Source organism: Aedes aegypti, chromosome 3 (assembly GCF_002204515.2).
Source record: "Aedes aegypti strain LVP_AGWG chromosome 3, AaegL5.0 Primary Assembly, whole genome shotgun sequence".
Classification (NCBI taxonomy): Eukaryota; Metazoa; Arthropoda; class Insecta; order Diptera; family Culicidae; genus Aedes; species Aedes aegypti.
The window spans coordinates 199,555,910-199,571,042 of NC_035109.1; the positions used below are offsets into that span (position 1 = coordinate 199,555,910).

The 15,133-nt window shown below is 35.6% G+C and overlaps 1 long non-coding RNA gene across 2 annotated transcripts; it reads left to right on the forward strand.

Moving 5' to 3' along the window:
• Window positions 1–6,134: 6,134 nt before the first annotated feature.
• Window positions 6,135–7,656, forward strand: LOC110678697. 2 transcript variants are annotated; one of them, XR_002501863.1, is made up of 3 exons: window positions 6,135–6,476; window positions 6,641–6,732; window positions 6,903–7,656. It is a non-coding gene; the product is annotated as an uncharacterized LOC110678697 (long non-coding RNA). The 2 variants fall into 2 exon arrangements; XR_002501862.1 differs by lacking the exon at window positions 6,135–6,476 and having other exon boundaries at window positions 6,592–6,732.
• The last annotated feature ends 7,477 nt before the right edge of the window (window positions 7,657–15,133 follow it).

Consider the following 15,133-nt stretch of genomic DNA (forward strand, 5'->3'; position numbering starts at 1 on the left):
ATGTTCTTTAGAGGGAATTGCTGGTGCAAAATCTAAAATAATTGAAACATATTGTCATAAACTCTCGTTAAAATATTTTTTGAAAAAACTACCGAGGATTTTGGAGTTTGGGAAGTAGGCAACGCAACATCTTTGACCAGGAGGTTTTTTAAGTTTTGCTTCAACTCTAGACTTCCAATATACGTATGCATGATGCAAGGTCGAAAGAACATGAATCAGTCATACATACAGCGGTAGTGAAGTGTTTTGTCTAAGGATTTGGGAAAGGAGGTATTATGTGTGGTGTTTTGTAAATAGCTCTGTAGAACAAGTTTGTTATTAGTTAAAAATTTAGTTAATATGATTCACCTTTCAATCAGTAATAAGAATATTTACAGACATATAATACTTATCTTTTGTCGGCCAATACGCTGCCATGTCTTTCCTCTCCGATGCATTTTTTCTCGTTGTAATGGCGGGTTAGATATGAAAACAAGGATAAGGAAAGAAGAAATGTGAGTGATTGTTACATGATTTATTGCTGTATTGGCCTACAATAAAAACATACAAAATTCGCTTTTTGGATTCCAACGATAAAAATCCCCATGCAGCTTCCGAGAAACTCCATGGCAATGATCACTGTACGCCATGCGCGGCATTGAGAGCATCTCAACAAAACTTATATAAACAACAAAAAATGAATCCAAAAGAGCGAAAACCTTAATGTTTCAATGTAGGACAATTCAGCTTTATTGCATGTGAGAAGTTCTTGGTGATATTCTCACAACGGCCATTCTTCCAAAACTTTCCATGAATTTTGCCTTCATAGCCATCATAAATTTGTCTATTAATGTTATGTATACTTCTAGAAATTATTAAAAAATTCTACCATGAACTTCTTTAAGATTTTTCCTACAGTTTAAAAAATAACCAAGTAATGCTTCAGTAGTTTGTTTAATAATTCTTTATACGAGCTTCAAATCTTTGGAGAAACATACCAAAAAATATGTGTAGTATCCCTTACTTTTTTTTATTGTGATTCTTTGAGTAATTTTTGATTATAGTCCCAGGGGATATTCCTGGCCGATCCAGACAGGACAGGTTCCTTGACAAATTTTAATAAAAAATCAAAGTTATTTCTATAGCATTCCAGAATTATTAAAACAAGTTAAGATTAATTCCCGAATGTATCTTTAGAGAATGGACGGAAATCTGAACATTATTTTTCTTGGTTTCTCGACCTGCAGTAAAAGCTTAAAGAATCATTTGATCAAAATGAGAGCCATGTATTTGCAGAATATATTTATTTATTTATTTATTTATTTCGTCAATCAATAGTAGACTACATGTTTGCTTAATTCTATGTTGTATTATATCTTAAGGAATTAAAATATTGTCTTAGCTTTGTTCGCGACATGGTCAGATCAATTTCTGTGCATTGGTGATTATAAAGAGACATCATTCGATTCATTGGGCCGAATTTTGCATACTTAGTTCGATGATTATTTGATGCAAACAAATTCCAATTTCTTAACTGTCTAGCGGGCGTGTAGAAATTCAAACATGTTAAAAGATTGGTGGAATCAATACGCTGCGATACAATAGCATTGACAAATGAAATCATGGCTATTTCGCGACGCCCATTTAAGGTTTGAATATCAATAAGCATGCATCGAGCCTCGTATGATGGCAGTGGAAACGTTGTCCAGCCTAATTTGCGTAAGGCATATAAAAGAAATTGCTTCTGTACTGATTCGATTCTATCACCATGTGTTTTATATGTGGAGACCACACAATACTACAATATTCTAGAACTGATCTTACATAAGCAATGTATAAGGTTTTAATCGTAGCTAACACGCATAATAAATCTCAACATATTGGTAGCTTTATGGATAATCGTATTATAATGATCAGTAAAGGTAAGTTTAGAATCTAATATGACACCTAAATCTCTAATCTTATCGCACTTTTGAACAATTTGATTTATACATATAGTTCAATCAGAACTTGTTTTCACTTTCAAAACATTGCTGAAATGGCAAAATAGCTTCTCGTAAAAAAATAATACAATACCTGAGAAACTGCATAAAAACTGAGTCTAATGAAAAAACATCCCAGAGGGCAGTTTGTTGATCAAATATGAATTACATTATATAGGGTGTCCCAGAAAGTATGGGCACGATTTCACCATACTGCCATTTCAAGGTTAGTAAAGATAAAAATCTGATTTCCACACATTTGATTACTGTACCCAACAAGAGTAGATTGCGATTTTTTAATGAATAATTTTATTATTGATGTATTGATTACGTAACATTTCTTTGAAGCATCTCTTATCCGTCTTGCACAAATCGCATTATTTTTGAGCAACTTTGTTTTACAAAATTTGTTCTATGTCAGAAAAAACGTACATATAATAAAAATCTGAGAAAAAAATAAATGTAGCAGCGACGATATGTTAATTGATCGGACTGTCACTTATTTAAATTGAAATGCAAAATGTAAGCATGTAAAATTTGTATTGGAACTAACAATCCGATTCCAGCTGTGGTCGATTTGTTAAAGGTCAAAGAACAAATCTCGCATAACTTCTGATCTCGCTTTGAAAGCCATTGGTAACCATGTGTGTAGCTCGTTGTTTCTGAGCATTTCAAAGGATTTTCATGTAATTTAACAACGCTATGGGGAAGAAAGGATCAATATCTACCTGCCCGTGATGTTGGTTTGGATGCTATTTCTTTCATTTGCTCAGAAACAACGAGCTACGCAAGTGGTTCCAATGGCTTTTAGGGCGTTATCTCAGAGTATGCGAGAAATCCTTATATTTACGTAAAAACATGAATAAATCAAAAATTGAAATTGTCTAACCAAGAGAATAGGGATTAATCTAATCTAATTCCAGCTTCATTTTCGCAAAATTTACAAGTAGAAAGTAGGCGTTGTGAAGCATTGCATTTGCCACCGAAAAGTGAATCTTGTAGGAGACTGTAATAGAAGCCTAAGGTAACTTTACTCTTCAATATTCACTATAAAAATGGCTATGGAAAGTAAGACGCTGAGATCGATCATTAGGGTACACTTGCTAGTTTCGAAAAATTGTTGAACAGACAAGGAAAGCGACTTTTTTCTTTAAGGATATATGAACGTAATCTATATAAATAAAAATGGAATGGTGTTTGTATGTCACGAAATGGCTTGAGAATGGGCTATCGGATTTGGAAAATTCTTCCATAGTTATGTTCCTGAAGTGTTCCGACGTGTTTGTGTATATAAAAAGCAAAGGATATTTAACGGGAAAATTGAAAAAAAAACAGGAATGAACGGAACTTCCATTTTGCACGGGGCTTTCCATGACGTTTTTCAACAGCCTACTTGATGGCAAGACGAAGTTTGCCGGGACCACTAGTGACCAATAAATACTTTTAACAACAACAAATTAAATTAACTAGAACTACTACTAAACAGCCTAATTTTGTTAAAACTTGACGACAATTGACATTTAAGACTCTAATCTATCGTAAAAGACAGGAGTAATCAGAATATTTCAAACAAATTCTGATGGAGCTGCTGATTTTCACAATGCTTCCTTTTCTCAGAAGCAAGGGAATATGGGTACTTTTCAAAAACTACCACGTCACAATACTAATAAAAAACAGTGTTCATGTGGGCGCCATTGCCTAGTCCGTCTGAGTATTGGTCCTGGTAGAGGGGAAACTTGGCAAAAGCCAGACCGAGGGTTCAGCCTTGACAAGTTCAGCTGTCAGGCAGCTCCAACTGAATACCATACAAAAAAAAAAAAAAAAAAAAAAAAAATATCATAGATGCTGGTTGAAATAGCCTATACAATAATACGAAAATATTTGATTATTTGGAAAAGTACTATGATTTTCATTATCAAAGTCGTGCCCATGCTTTCTGGGACACCCTATACATGCAAAGTCCATATTGAAATACCGTAAGGGGGCAGGATCCGTCATCGATTTCGCAATTTTCAAAGGCAGTTTTTTCGTTCAGTCAAGAAAATTTACAGAAAAAAGTGTTCACTGTATTCAATTCTCCAACCACAACACGGTGAACACATTTTCGTCGAAAAATTTTCAGTTTTGAACAGAAAAACTGCTTTTGAAGTTTCGATGATGGCGATGATTACGATGACGGAGCGTTGAGCGGTAAGGGCGCCATTCACCGTTCATCCTTCATTCACGACTCATTGAATTATTAAAACAAAATAGTTAACGTCAAAAATTTAAAAATGTATTACATATCAAAATGGATTATGTTCGAGCACAGACAAACAGACGTCACACTCCCATCGTTGTCCATCGACTACCTTTTTAACGGTTGATTCAAAAATATGGTAGGTGGTTCTTCTTTCTGGCGTTACGTCCCAACTGGTACAAAGCCTGCTTCTCAGATTAGTGTTCTTATGAGCACTTCCACAGTTATTAACTGAGAGCTTTCTTTGCCGATTGACTATTTTTGCATGTGTATACACACTCAATCACGATTTGCTTGTTCGGTAATTTTGTATACTGGGCACGAATTGTAAACCATAAAAACTACCGAACTTTCAGCTTTTTGATTGAATACTTCTGAGGTTCAGTAATAATTTTTACTTTTTACTGAACTTCGGTAGCTGTCAGACCCAATTTTGCAACATTACCGAACAGGCCGAAAAGTCAGTAAAAACAATTACCGACTATTCAGTAGTTGATGTTTTTTTACTGACTTGTCGTCAAAATCAAATCAAAACAAACTGATGCGCGTGCGGGAATGTGTCAAATGAGAATCTTCTGCTGTAAAATCATCCGGCCGGCGCCATGAGACACGTCCACGGCAACCAAACTTTTCGTGCACCTATTTTGCGCTTTCTCGTGGTAAGTAGTCGACATTTAGTGACAAACTCAACTATTTTAAGCAACCAAAAAGGCTCAGCACGATTTTAACTGCTCTTACGTTGGTAAATTCGGTTGGTTTACATACAAGAGGTAAATTCATCTGCATCATTGAGTTTGCCTCTTGCATGCAAACCAACCTAATAATAATGATTTTGTCACACATTTTTCGATTACTGCCACCGAGATTCGAGCGTACCGTAGATGTTTATTCACATGAAAAATGCTTAATAAGGAACATGTCCATGCCCCTTGGGTTTTTATTTGTATTGTTTTTGGAGAAAAAACAGAATTCGGAGAAGCAAAGCATGAAGCATGGGAAACTGGAAAGCCAGTAAAAACGCTCTACAATTTTACTGACTAAGTCAGTAATTTCCATCAATCAAAACATGTTTTGGTTTACTGGTTTTTTTCGGTAATCGTAAAAATTACCGAAAAAACCGTAGTTCCAAAACCCAGTAAAATTTTACTGGGGTCGGTAATCTGGATTGGCTGTGTAAGCCTAGTGAGCACTTCCACAGTTATTAACTGAGAGCTTACTATGCCAATGACCATTTTTGCATGCGTATATCGTGTGGCAGGTACTTTATGCCCTGGGAAGTCGAGAAAATTTCCAACCCGAAAAGATCCTCGACCGGTGGGATTCGAACCCACGACCCTCAGCTTGGTCTTACTGAACAGCTGCGCGTTTACCGCTACGGCTATCTGGGCCCCACCAACCTTATCCAACTAATGATCCCAATTTTGATGCTTATTAACTTATGCTTACGGGTACCGAAGTCATCGCAAGACGTATTGGCTTTTCTTCTAACGCCATCCACCGGTTGAGGTATTAAGTTGGGGGGTGTAGATCTAGAACACCACATACTCGACGCACTGCATCTTGTATTCGGAGTGAAACTTACGCTCAATCATAAAGGTGTCGGTGATAGGAATGAGGCTGTTCCGAGTTGACAAATTCGTAGATTAAAAGGCGGACCAATTTCAGCGTCGGATGCAGTGCAGCATGTTCTTTTTCTCCTTGCTCAGCTTGATGGACGTAGCGTTGTTGATCCGGCGTAACAACTGCAGCATCCTGCCGACCTTTTTGATAACACGAATATTCATCATGAAAGCAACCTTACACTCAGTCGGGATCTAGATGTTGCTGGTCATGCGCAGTTACTGATTGGCCACACGAAGCTGATTCTGGTTTTGTCGAACCAGCTTAAAACGCTTCCGAACCCTCTTGTTGGCCGGGACAGTCTTACCGCAAGCTGGCCTCTTTCTCAGCACTTTCCACGTCGAAAAAAAAGTCGGAGCTGGTTGTACTTGCCGGTCTATACTCTAAAACATCGATGCAAATCATAACAACTCCCTGTTTTGTTTTGCTTTTCTTTTTCATTTGACGTTTCTATAGCAACACTAGTGTGCGTGTGGTTTAAATCAAAGCACGTAGCCACATTTGTGTTAATCTCGGATTTTCTGTAGCACACCAAAATCGGCGCACTAAAGTTAATACCGGGATTAAAATCGAAGATAATATCGGTTGATGCTTAGTAAAATCGAGGATAATACTCGATTGGCGTATCATCCTCCATGGAGCTTACCACCATAAGGGTCTGTCCCATTTGGGGAATTAAATTGAAATCGAACTTAAATCTGACAGTTCGAAAATTATTTCCCCTTCGATTTCGATCTGTCAAAAATAAGTCTACTCCAGAGTAGACTTATTTTTGACAGATTGGTGATTATTCTCTCGATCCTAATCGTTGTTTATACAGTTTTGATTCCACTGAGGTAATTTACGCGACAGCCATCGGGAGGATCTTCCGGCTGCCTAAACAGAATAAAACCAGTTCGAAAATCAACACAAGTGAGTAAAACGACAGAAAAATGTTCGGCCAGAACTATTTTGCCATTTTTTCCACTCAGTGACGGCAGGCAAGTGAATAACAGATTGCTGGATGAAATGCAACATTCTTTTTACCAGATAGTATTATAAAGAGGAAGATTTATGCTAAATCAATTTATTTTTTCCCGTAGGCTTAACTTTTGGCTGCAGTTTGTAATCAGCTTGTGTAAACATGAGGACAAGCCGGCTAGAGTGGTTCCCTTGAAGGAGTTTCCGGCCAACGACAAATGACAATACCTTAGGAGATAAGCTGTAAACATAACTCAAAATGGATAGAAACATTGACTGATCTACCCAGCTGGGATCATCGGATGATTTTGAGAAATTAGTGGCGAAAATGATATTGCACAACTTGAGGATGACGACGAGCTTGTACGACCTCGATGCGGTTGAAACTGGTCATGCTTTACCGTACCAACAAAATGCAGGCTGGTAGCAGGTCTCTGAAAAGACTTGGTCTTTATTAAGGCCTCTAAGAAGTACTCTAAAGTCATCAAAATGCTAATTTCTTTTTTCCTCGAGAAATAATCCTCGTGTATAATTCTCCATAGATGCCTTCAGATATTCTTACGTCACTATTCCACAGGTTCTTCAAGTATTTCTTTACGGATTTCTCTATTTAATACTTCAATAACTCAAGTGATTTCTTCAGAGGTTTCTTATAGAAAACCATCAGGAACTCCTCCTTACTACAGAAATTTTCTAATTATAATCTAGGTTTTCTTTCAACTATTGTTCGATAAATTTCCTCACTTTGTACAGGAGCTCCAGAAAGGTTTATTCTAGATTATTAATTTACATCACCAAACTATGTTCAGCTACTGAGATTTCATTGGAATCCGTAAAATATTGAGTTAACAAATAAAACCAAAATTATTCTAGTAATTCCTTCTTTATACACAATTTCTTCAGGGATGTCTGATTTAATTTGATTGATTATTTTTAGCAATAATTATCTTTTCGTTTTATTTAGATTTTAGATCCTTCAAAAGTTTAAAGGTACAGAAGTTTCGTTTAATCCAATTGAATTTATTTTTTTATTTAATCTTAGATTTTTTTCAGAAATTTTTCATTTGAAAAAAATCCCTGACAATTAACTACACTCAGGCAAAAATACTATGAATATTCGTTATTTCCACTTATGTTTATTAGCCACAAGAAATCGGTAAGTATTTCATTGATTCACCATATGAATTGATCTGAATCATGCCAATTGCTTATTTCATAAAACAGCATTATGAAAATTGAAAAAAAAAAATTCAGAATTTCTTCTATCAGCAGTATAAACTACATTACTTTTTATGTCACATATTATTATTTAATTATTCGTTTTTATATTTAGTTGACAATACATTCCATTCACAGCATTTATCGAAAATTCAATGCGTTCTACGACTTAACTATAGACAAATGATTAGCTATCCTGTGGAAATAAAATTTCCAACTATTTTGCCGTATTGCGAGCATCACAATAATACGCAGCAAAGTATGATTGCATATCGAGCTGCGACGTGGCGAGGAATGAAAATTTAATTTTCACACGTTGGTTACCATTTTCTAATGCAAAACAGATATTGAACAAATTGGGAATGTAATTATTCGGACTACAACTCGACCATTATTCTCCTTTTATTACAATCTCAATTTACATTTTCGATTTGAAATGTTTTGGATCCCCGCGAACTTCCTTTCAGGACTTCTGAAAAATTTGACGCAGTATGTTGGTTCTCAACGATGGCGGTGATTTCGAGCTGCAATATTCATAATAACAACCTTATGAGTTTTTCACATTAGTGACAGCTATGTGAATCGTAAGGCGTCCTAATGAAAATGATATACAGTAATTAAGTATAGCTTACTTCGCAATTATGGTTTTCATCGAGCTAATATGAAATTCATAATAGCCTTATGATGTATGGTTTCATTAATGAAATTACTAATGAAAGCAATGGAAATCATAAGGCGCGCAATGAAATTTGTAAGCATTTATTATGTTCACCTATATTTTCAATTATAATTATCATTCCAAAGGTATGGAATCCATATTAGCCTTCTGAAATCGGCTTTTATGGATTTTTCAATGCCTCATAAGGCAAAATTTATGGAATTCGTTAATTAATTTGCCTGAGTGTAGAGACATTCCGGAAATAATTACTGGAAAAACTCTCTGGGGTAATTACTGAAGGTATTCTTAAATACATTTTTGGCTAAAATCTTATCGAAGTCTATTCGTTATCGAAAAGATTGTTAGAATTTCTAAGAAATATTTAAAAAGAGTTTTGTACTATTTTTTGTTTGTTTTTTTTTTTTTTTTTGTAATCTTTCATTAGTCTGACAAAAACGGGTTTCCAATACAAAGCGTGATAGACAAGTAGTTACGCATTCAATTCAAATGGAAATGACGCATAATAGTGTAACCACTGTACTTGATGTATTAAATATTTGGAAGTTATTAAATTTTGTTATTGAATTCACAACAAAATTCATCTATCCAGTCATAGATTTGAGTATTTAAGGCATCAAATTACTATGTGATGGTGAAAAAACATTTATTAAAGATGCCAAAACGTTTAACTAGGTACTCATCTAAAAATATTTGACTATTAACGTTAAACTCAACGTCTCTTGTAAATAATACGTGCTATGGGTTAGTTATTTTAAATATTTTGCAAAATACCCTGAGATGAAAGTTTCAGCAATAATATTCTAGAGGAATTAACTGAAGCCTTTGCGATAAAATCCATCCATAAACAACAATACATCAGTATTATTGATAATAACTTATGAAATTACTGCTCATATTGTAATAATTTGTTATTAATAATGTTTCATGCTTTAACTTCTACCTGTAAGTTAAACACCGACAATCCGACAACGTTAGTGAATTGGACCAAGGAAAAATTAAATTTGACAGTTCATTGATAAATTGGAGGGGAAATAATTTTCGAACTGTCAAATTTAAGTTCGATTTCAATTTAAAGCTAAGTATGCTGTTTCGCTCAAGAAAATTAAAGAAATTCCTTGACTGAAAGGGTCAAGAAATTTCCTACAGAGAGCCCCCTTTGAAGTGACATTTCTTCTCAACTGCGTACTGCGATCAGAAAAAAGTGATTTTCTTGACCATTTCTTGGGAGAAATTTTCCACGCATCGAGATAGGCGATTCCTTTTCTTGTCAGTAGCAAATCGGCCTTAATTCCCCAAATGAGACAGACCCTACACGGAGACGGAATTCAACTCAATTTTGGGTTGTTTCAACGCAATTCCGTAGTTGAGCCCAATAACTCAATTTTGGCTAAATTTCCAAGGTCCCCACTAGGTTGTTTGGCTCTAATTCCTTTAGAAAAATATACTCAATTTTGGGTTGATTTAACGCAAAATTGAGTTCTTTCGACCCAAACATAGGAAAAGTTGCATTTACCCAAATTTGGCTTATTGGGCCAAAGTACCCCCATTGGGTAGATGCAGCTCTCTCTATTTTTGACAACATTCGTGTGGGAGAATGAGAAAACCGAGAGGTTTTGGGTTGAAACTATAATCGATATACTTAAAGTAAAGTAAACTCAAAATTTAGATAAAAATATTTCTCCGTGTAAGTCGGCAAAAACGCCACAGGGGCTCATCTTTTTAACACAGGGGTTGTACATATTTGACATTTCGGAAGGGACACGGAAAACAAAATATACCCAAAATTTGAGTTTAAACCAAGGGGTGTGGCAAAATCTCAAAAATCAGAAATAAAATGTTTTTTTGGCCTTAAACCAACGAAAATCATTCAAAAATTGAGTAAATATGTGTTTCTGGCCTAAACTTAATCGTTTGGTACTAAAATTAAGACAGGGCTTTAGGCCCCTATTCACTGAGCCAACATTGTTTATGATTCGGATGCGCCGCTCTCACTGATTGGAAGTGATGCAAGTTTTTATGTTTGCAATTATAATGGTTTGGATATTCATACACTTGCTACAACCACGTATTTTACAATTTCATAATACTCAAAAGGTGTACATTGTCACAAGTGTTGCAAAACATCTTTATGCGTGAGAAAAACAATGTCCAACGCAATTGAACAGCAAAAATGAATATAAGATATTATACAGTACAATTGACTGTAAAATTCAAATGCATACTGATGGCAACTTTGTCCGTCCGTGAGAAGCGAGAGAAGAGAGGAGAAAACTGCCAAAAATAGTAAACAACACACGCATGGTGTGAAAAATGCTTATAATTTTGGTCAAAAAACATGTTTTCACTACCAAATGAAATAAATTGTGATTTTGAGTTCTTATGAAGTTGTTGATGAATTCATATCGACAATATTTATATAGAATGTAATAAAATATCCACTCTTTTAATGGATTATATATATTTACTCTTCTGCAAATCTCTAGAATAACGCAATATATTTAATGAAATTCCTTAAAAGTTATGATAAACGACATTTTTCTGTATTTATATCTGTGTGTTTGTGTTTTTTTACAAACACAATGTATGTAAATCCATAATAATAAAAACAGTGAGCCTAAAAGTTGAGACAGAATTTAGATTGTAACTCTGTGTGAGTCATATTTTTTTTGTTATTCTTGTGCTGTGCTTGTGCTCAACCTGTTCCAAATATGAAGAAAAGTATTTTTTAGTGTATCACCTACTGGCAGACTCAAGTGGGCTGGTCACTCAGTATGAATGCCTTATAAAAGAAATTGGTCTCTAGTTGAGATACTAGTGGAGATTATTGGCCTCATGAAATCTTGCGAATGCATGACCAATGACCGAAGAAAATACGCGCGTACGGGTGCCCTTAGTAGTTGGTGAGATTTGGGGGAATATCGATGAAAATTGAGCTCTGGAATGTTATCGGTGTTGAGTTGACCTGTTATTCAAATGACTCAAGCAACAGACACAAAAATATTTACAAAAATTTACATATTTTAATGATTTTCAAAAATGGCAAAAACGGATCCATTTTGTTGGCAAAATCGGGGGATGCCAAAAATGGAGTATGCCAAAAATGGAATCCTACTGTATCATAAAATTAGATCTAATATCAAAAATTAAAAATGACACATTGGGGCGAAATTTATCACTATAATATAGTCGACCATATTATTGTCGGTGTTCAGACAGACTGAACCAAGTGTTTTTTAATTCATTCAGTAAAACGTAACCCTGGCATTTGAAATGTAGAAATATTGACATCATTCGCAATAATATTGTAACTTATCTATTTATTTGATGGTACTGTTATGTCTACCAAACCCAAGTGGAATTATTTATTCTACTCTATGATTTTGGTACCTTATAGATGTTCGTACCTACGGGATTTCTGTTCTATTAATACTGGCTGCCGTAGGCTGGGAAAAGAGACTTCCCGGACTGTGGATAGATTAACATATTATTTTTTTCTTTATTTACAGGATATAAAAGATACATCTGTGTGGTACTTCTTGACTTGACAGCTTGAATAATAATAATAAACTCTTTTAAAAGCACGGCCTGCTCAGTGTAATGCTCAACTACCACATCTCCTTTTCTTCGACAGAAGATGTGCTTTTACTCTAAATGGACTAGATGATATTTTGGCGTGTTAAAGACTCCATCAGTTCTGATCTTTCTAATGCTATTCTGATGCCTGGGGTACGTTTTTCTGAAACCATTGAAAAACACTTGGTCCAGTCTATCTGAGCAGCGACCATATAGGATCGCTTTTTTGCTCTAAGTAGACAACTTTTATTTCACAATTAAATTCACAATTCTAGTCTGGTCTGGTGGTCTGGCGCCATTTAACTGTTCTATCGGAAATTGGCCTCAAATTTGTTTTTGACTATTTATATTGGTTGGATTCACTAAGAGCGCTTCCTGTTGAAGCGAGCATTTGGTTTTGCTAGACACAATGGATCGTATGACACGACAGCTGAAAACTGTCTTTAGAACTGCTCCCTTCAAAAGCGATCTTTTAGGCACATTTTTTTATGTTAATTACACTTGCCTTCCCAGCTGAATTAATCAGCCACTGATGATCCCTTATGTCTGTCTTTTCAGATCAGTATTCAGGATTTAATTATTTTAATAATATGGCCTTTCCCTCAGATCTGCGTTTTCGATTGGATTATAATTCACTTGTCGCTTTCCCATTATGAAAAACAGTTTTGCTTTACCGGCCATTTTCCTTGCCTTCTCCGACTGATTTTTCAACCGTCGTTAAGGCGTCTCCCTCTCATGAGGCGAAACATACTTATTGCCTTCTCTGGTCGGATTTTCATCCACCATTTCGGCGTCTCCCTTATTTAAGGCGAGACATTCTTGCCTTCTCCGGTTTTTTTCACCGTTAAGGCGTCTCCCTACCATTAGGCGAGACATTTCTCTTGCCCTCTCCGGTCGGATTTTCATCTGCCGCTAAGGCGTCTCACTATTTTTAGGCGAGACTTTTCGTTTTCCCTCATACCTGATCCGATCAGATGCTATCCGTCGGAAATGCAGGTATACCTTATAGTTACCCTTAATCGATGAGTCCAGAAACAACTTGAGGTCCGTTCCGTTCCTATATAGATTCCGGCTGTGGGTTCTTTCTCGTCGCCAATGTGGTACTTCTTGACTTGGCAGCTTGAATAATAATAATAAACTCTTTTAAAAGCACGGCCTGCTCAGTGTAATGCTCAACTACCACAATCTGTATTAAAACAGCATCGGAAAAATCATAATTGATGGAGTCCTGTCCGGACTGTCTAAACAGCAACCATATAGTAAAGCGAATTTTAGAATGTAAAATTTCCCTTTCTACTAAATTTGGGACTCCTGAATCCGAAAATGATGTCAAAATTCTTACAACTCGTGTATATTATTATTATTATTTTTTTTTTGCATGGTTTTCAGTTGGAGCTGCCTGACAGCTTAACTTGTCAAGGCTGAACCCTCGGTCTGGCTTTTGCCAAGTTTCCCCTCAACCAGGACCAATACTCAGACGGACTAGGCTATGGCGCCCACATGAACACTGTTTTTATTAGTATTGTGACGTGGTAGTTTTTGAAAAATACCCATATTCCCTTGCTTCTGAGTGAGAAAAGGAAGCATTGTGAAAATCAGCAGCTCCATCAGAATTTGTTTGAAATAGTAGTGTAGTGGTGTTACGTCTGTTTCTCTGTGGTAGTAGTGTCATTTTTTATGCTGTCAAGTCGAAATGGTTTTGAATAATTTGTCATTTAAGGCCGCACGGGACGTCATCATAATCACTATCCATTTGAAGAAGCAAATCCCAAGAACCACTCCATATATCGACGTGAAAAATGTATCACTATGATTCTATATATGTAGTGCACAACCCAATAAATTTTCAGCTCCTTCGGTTCACTAATACTCGAGATTTGCTTCCACAAAGTTTTGATGATAATTGTTAGAGTGAGACAAAAGATAGAGAAAATAACACGGTCTCTCGTGTCACCTTAAGTGCTATTCTGATTACTCCTGTCTTTTACGTAAGATTAGGGCCTTAAATGTCAATTGTCTTCAAGAATTTTATATCCTGCAAATAAAGAATAAAATAATATGTTAACCAGTCCACAATCCGGGAAGTCTATCCTCTGCGCCTACGGTAGCCAGTATTTATAGCTCAGAAATCCCGTAGGTACGAACAAGTAAAAGGTACCAGAGTCATAAGAAATATTACTTGAGATAGGTAGACATGACAAAGTCTTACCAAAATTAGCCTATTTAGTAGTAGTTCAGGTTAATTTTTTTTTTTGTTTTTAAAAGTATTTATTGGTCATTACGTTTTTATATCCTTAGAGAAAAAAAGTCACTTTCCTTGTATGTTCAACAATTTCTCGAAACTAGTAAGTGTACCCTAATGATCGATCTCAGCGTCTTACTTTCCATAGTCATTTTCATAGTGAATATTTAAGATTAAAGTTACCTTAGGCACCCTTAGGCTTCTATTACAGTCTCCTATAAGATTCACTTTTACGGTGGCAAATGCAATGCTTCACAACCAACGCCTACTTTCTACTTGTAAATTTTGCGAAAATGAAGCTGGATTTAGATTATTTATACCGTTGTTACAAAAGAGGTATTTCTTATTACGGCAATGTAAAAACCATATTAAAATAAGATTGTCGCCACTTATTTGTACTCAGTGAACTGCCCATAAAAGCATAACTGTCCCATATGGATTTCCGAACTAACACCTTTTGCCATCGCAACATTCATGTTTTGATATAAACTTTATTGTGCATATAAAAAATAACATACTTTGTTTGAAAATGTTGTGGAAAAATATTAAGTTGGTGCAGTCCCATATTGAAAAATAAAGGCATAACAGTCTCTATATGAACTTTCAACCCGAATAACAGCTGCAAAATGAGAATTGTGTTC